Genomic DNA, 6,000 nt, shown 5'->3' on the forward strand with positions numbered 1-6,000 from the left:
GAAATGAGATTAGTACAAAGTAAATATTGCAGCTTCCGAAACATGCCACTGAGTATCATGAAAATGACAGAAGTCAATCTCTCACCAGGAGGTGGAAGAACTGAGAAATTGTTCCCATAACTAGGCCTAGCAAAGGCTGGAGAGGACAAGGCCTTTATTTGGGAACTTTAACATTGTCCAGGTTATCAAGAATGTAAACACAACATTTAACCCTTAATTTCATAGATGTCCCCAGAAAATATAGTTAAGCTACTTAATGTCATCTGATTTTTGTAAAATATCCCTTTACTGGTATAACCTGTGTTTAGTAGAGATTTCTATACTTCTGTTACTTAGGGATAGATAATCATAGGAGCAAACATAGATTAAGTCTACCTGTGTAGCTTAGGAAGGTCTGCAGGCCTTAAACTGACTAAAAACTTCTGACTCTGGCAATTTCTCTTGATAGTTATCAGGCACATTTGCTGAAGAATCTTTCTTTCATTTGTAGCTTCCAGTCTTTATTCTAGTGGGCTAATACAAATGTACATCTTAAGTTAAATCTAACTATTATTTCTTTTAAATGCCCAAGAATGGCTATATTTTGGCTTTAACTGTTTTACTGGGTGTCTAAGATCAAGTTGGTCAAATTGACCTGGTTCCTATCTTGTTAAAGAGTCAGCTGAGTTCCCACAGGGGTCACTTGTAGAGAACTTAAGAGCAGCTTCTTAGCTCCACCAGTGCCATTGGTTAGGCAGGGTCTCCTTGATGAGGTGACTTCCTTTGGAAGCATCAAGGTATGTCTCCCTTTTTCTATGACTCTCCTCTGCAGCAGATGCACTGAGTGATTTTTCATCCTCTAGTCTCAACAATCTCCTTGATCAGGAGGTTGTGTGACCCAGAGTTGCAGCGCTCCTTAGAGAAGTCCTCTTATTCCCTGGGTTCAGGCTAACTTTGAGGGCAAGATACTGTTTTTTTTCTTGGCCTCTGTATTTAATTCCAATTTTTAAGTTTGATCTTAATCATACAGCAAGCCAGTCTCACCAGTCATAAAGTTAAGAGTACTGGGCTTTAACTTCAATGTCCACAACTTTACAGTTATTTACCCTTTTATCTAACTGGAGTCTGCATTAGAACTGGAAGTTACGACTATCTGTTCTGGTATCTGTTACCACTATCTGTTAGGTGATGGCTTATTATCACAAGTTACCTAGGTTGTGTGTTCTTGAAGCAGCTACTTCTGCAAAACATTAACAGGTAACAGTTTTACAAAATGAAATTAGCAAGAGTAAAAATATATTCTGCTTGTATAATAGCTATCTTGAATTTTGACTGAGAACCACATTATATCCCCTATTTGAGATCATAGTAATTTTACAACAAAAACCAATCTTTTGACTATAACTTTAAATAAGCTGAAGTCTGATTTATTTTGGAGTCACTCTAGCATGCAGTAAGGTGGAAGGCAGAGCCTTATCTCAGGTAAGGCATGGCTCTTTACAGATCTTAAGTGTTCTAATTCTGATGTTAATCTTTGTTTCTTCCTTAAATATCTTTAAGTAGTTTACATATACTGTTTCCTGAGTCTATATAAACTTTATAATTAACACAATTTAACATTGTATCTAAAACATGAATCAAAGAAAGGCTGAGAGAGCTTTTAACTCTCCTTTTGTGTGATAAAGTGGCAAAATATTTTCATGTTTCACAAAATTATCCTTTAAACAAGTCAGGGTCTAACTTTTATAAATACATTTATATTTGAAATTCTTTATCTCAGTGTAAAAAGTAACAAATTTTACATATATCCTATTGATAACAGGCCCTATAATAGAACATTAAATGATAGAAATTAATCCCCAATAAAATTTACTCTTTATAAGTTTAAGATTACCATTACAGACAAGTTTAATCTGGAGAATAGCAGAGCTTGATAAATTCCCTGCTTTAAAAACTTGTATACCTGCAAAATATGAACACATTTAATATACCACTAGTGACCATTTCACAATTACCTTGACACTTTTATCTTACCAAATTTAGTTTTTAAAGAAAAATGTAGACTCTGTAATATAGTACAATACTCTAACAGTTGTTTAACCATAATTGTATAAACCCCAATTTTTAAGACTAATTGTTCTAAAGAATAAAACTTAATAGACACAAAGCTAAGAGTAAATTAGTGTTTCTAAGAAATCCTTGTTATTTTACCATATAGATTAAGCTTTGGTTTATATCAACACATTAGTATTTCACCTTAGGAAAAACCTTTAATAGCTTTAGTTGTCTCACATACACACAACCAACTTAGTTGCATACAAACTTGTTGAAACTTGCCCTTTACTTACACACAGACTTTCTTAGCACTTAGTTAGACCCTCATGTATTTCATCACACAAGCACTTTCTTACCCAGAAACATTTCCTTTTCCCTTTTACTAAATATATTTCCATACCCAGAACCTTTTATTTTCTGTTTCATATTTGTTGTCCCCTTTTTGTTCACATTCTGAAACAACTCTTATGAAATTTCTGAATTTAGATAAATTGCTCTATTTTAATAAGATTTAATATTTTGTTGTTTATAGTACTCTAATTAAAACACAGTTGAAACTTTTGGGACCCTTTGTATATAGAATTGTACTTGTTAGGACCTAACTCTTAGTAACCTTGTTTTTAGTTTAGTGATGACACAAAGCAAGTTTAAACCCTTTTTATTTACCAACCTATGAAAACACCAATAATTTTTAAGTATGTTACCCCATGGAATTTAAGGAGTTAAAAGTACTCGATGTTATTTAACAATTAGCATTTTAACTTTGTAAATTAATCAGATGTCTCTACAAACACATTTGAGTAATCCCATATATGTTAACTCTAATTTACTTATTCTGTAAAAAGCAAGATATCAGACAAGTGTCCTGAACAGTATTTGCTCTTTCCTGTAAGAAAAGTTCTAGAAACAATTGATATTAGACATTTTATTAACATCAATATTTTATTAGCTTGACCACCTAGAGACTTGCAGGTTATTTTCAAAGACATTTTATTTTATTAGTTTACCCAATTTGAATTGAACCTTTAAAGCACGTGAATTAAAAGTATCTGGATCCATTTTTAAATTTTAATTTTAGGAGCGCTCAGTTTTGATACAGACAAAACATGACATCAGACAGCATGACATACAAATAACACAAAATCAAAGGCCTTGTAACTTTATAGGTGAATCTCCATTGCAATGTAACAGATGTTCAAAAACTCTAGTTGAATAAAAAATAGAATTGATCAAAAAAAATCATGAGCTCAAAAAAATATATAGAATTAAAAAAAACAAGCGTCCTGAAAAAATGATACGACCGTTAATTACTTTAGTAAGGCACCATAAAATTTACTTTTGCTGGAGTTTAGGTAAGGCTCTTTTTACCTTTTTTTTTTCCTTTGGTTTGAGACCAGTCTCCTACTGAGCCATTAGGCTTCCTTTATTTACATTTCAATGTAAGCCTTGACTGAGTTCTGGAAGGATCTAACAGGTTTTAACAGAAACCTTGTGCCTAGGGCATTTTAGCCATCTCATCAGGACAGGTTGGATGTCAAAGAAAATTATGAGACCTTATTTTCTATTACTTTTGAGAATGAAGCTACTATGCTAAGCTCCTCACTGAGATATGCCATTGGTTACTGGGCTGCCTATGGCTGCTTATCCAGGATTTATTTTCCCCCTTTGTGACAAACAGGTTAAATCTTGCTTCATAGGTAAGCTGAGGACAGGAGCTTGAAGCAAGGCCCCTTCCTGGGGCAGAATATTGTCCTATGGTGACTATTTCCTGTAGTATTGAACCTATTGATGATGTAATTAAGCTTTATTTTTTTGAGATCTTTTAATTCCTATTAGCTAAGAAGTTTAGTAGTCCTGCTATGGCCTTTTGATTTTACTCCTCAGTGGAGGCACATAAAGGATGTCATTTACTTACTGAACAATCACAGATGTTTTATCTCTGAATTTTGTTAAGTCCTTAGCTAAGGTTTGTCTGGAACAGGTGAGGGCCATCTAAATCCTGAGGCAATACTGTCTAGGTTAGTGGAGATACAGTATCTGGTTCCTCAAAGGCAAACAGAAATTGCTATTCAGAGTCTAGCATAAACAGGCAAAGCCATCTTTTAAATCTAACTTAGTAAACCAAGCAGCAGTTGGAATCCAAGATAAAAGTGTATGGATTAAGAACTACAGGGTGGGGGAAATTACTGCTTCATTATTCTAAGGTCTTGGACTAGGCAGTTTGTTTTTTTACTCCTAAAATGGGTGAATTGCATGGGTTATTGCAAGGCATTAAAAGTTTCTGTCATTTTGAATGATCTTTAATAAGTCCTTTCTCTTGTCTTTATGTTCCCTTTTCTTTCTTTTTGATGTCTATTAAAAAGTGGAAGATGCAAACTGGAGAAGATCATCTGAGGATTGATCAGGGCCATGTGCCAATTTTTGTAATTCCCTCTAAATGTATGGGGCTGACTGAATAATGAATTTATACCTTAAAAGTAGGTGGCCCTTTATGGATTCAGGATTCAGAGTGTTGTGTTTTCTTATTGTTTTCCTAAGTCTCTCCATGAAAATAGCAGGACTTTCCTGAAGCCTGCATAATAGTTTTTTAGGCATCCTACTCATATTCGAATCCCAGTTAGGATGGTTTCTGGGAACTGCCTGTTCTCTAGATGGATAATAGCATCATTTTCCAGGTGAAGTCAAATACCTGGCATAAGTTTTGGAACATCTCAATATTTATTAGGATCCTCCAAAAGCCTCCTTAAATTTAATTTTGTCTGTCTTAAGTTGGGAGGGTTCCCTCGATTTTCCTCCCTTAGTGGGCTATTCCTCAAGGCTTTTCACCTCTCAAGGTAGAAATTATTGATTATTCATGGTAACATATGAAAGGCACCTTTCATTTGCAATTTAGCAGTATGCAGGCTAATGGTGAACCTGGCAATACTGTTGAGAGAACCTCCCTTTTGAGTTAGAAGTATTAGGGACATCTCCCTAACTTTGAGCTTCCTTATGGTCCAGAAAATCCCATCTCTCACTACCTGGCTTTGACAAAGTTATTTCTGGCCTTCTTCGGCAAAGTACTAGGGTCCTAGTTTGCCCTGTGCTAGAGACCCTGGGAGGATTCAGACTTAAGGGCATTACTGCTTTCCTCCTGCCACTATAAACTCTTATTTATGAAAAATGATGACAAAAGTAAAAAGTGTGCCTTTTGCCTTTCTTTTTGCCCTGTAGACTAAAGGAATCTCCAGAGGGTGAGGGGACACCTATTGGTTGTTAGGTGTATAACGGCCTTTGCTTGGAGGGTCTCATGGGAGGGGTCCTTAAATGCCTCCCTCTTGCAGATTAAAGAGAACACAGTGAGCACATTTAAGCACAGGAACAGTAATGGGGAAACTCTAGTGTCCAGACTAGTGAAGGCTAACTATGCGAACAAAGGGAACCTGGGCATTTTCATACTAATTATCCCAGGCCTTAATTCTACAGCTTGAATTCCAAATGTCTGACCAGCAAGGGAAGGGGAATATCCAGGAAGGAGTGGATGTGCGGGAGTGTTGTGCACTGTATGGCCCATATGGAGGCAAAGGTAATTGGCGCTTTCCCTCAGTGCCACTGTCTACCAATCACTTTGGATACCCCTCAGGGCTGTCGGGAGGGAAAGTCCAGAGAAGGAACCTTTGGGGTCCACCTGAGAGTAGCCTGGGCCGAGAACCCCTCAGTTGTTTTAACCCTTCCTCCGCCTCCACGTATCCTGGGCAGATCAGAACTAGGGACACTGTGTACTCAAGGCAATTGTGCTCCGGGCCTGGACAGAAAAGTAGGAACCGGCTTCAGCACAGTCCAACATGCCTACAGAGCAGGTGATTGGAAACTTGCCTGGGCTGGGAAACCTCTCACCCAAGTCTTAAGAATGGTGCCTGCACTAACTGCATTTAAGTAGCCGATGGGTGCCCATTTTGCCCTCCAAAAATAAAGATACAGAAAGAT

The sequence above is a fragment of the Sciurus carolinensis genome, chromosome 11 (assembly GCF_902686445.1).
Source record: "Sciurus carolinensis chromosome 11, mSciCar1.2, whole genome shotgun sequence".
NCBI classification, from domain to species: Eukaryota; Metazoa; Chordata; class Mammalia; order Rodentia; family Sciuridae; genus Sciurus; species Sciurus carolinensis.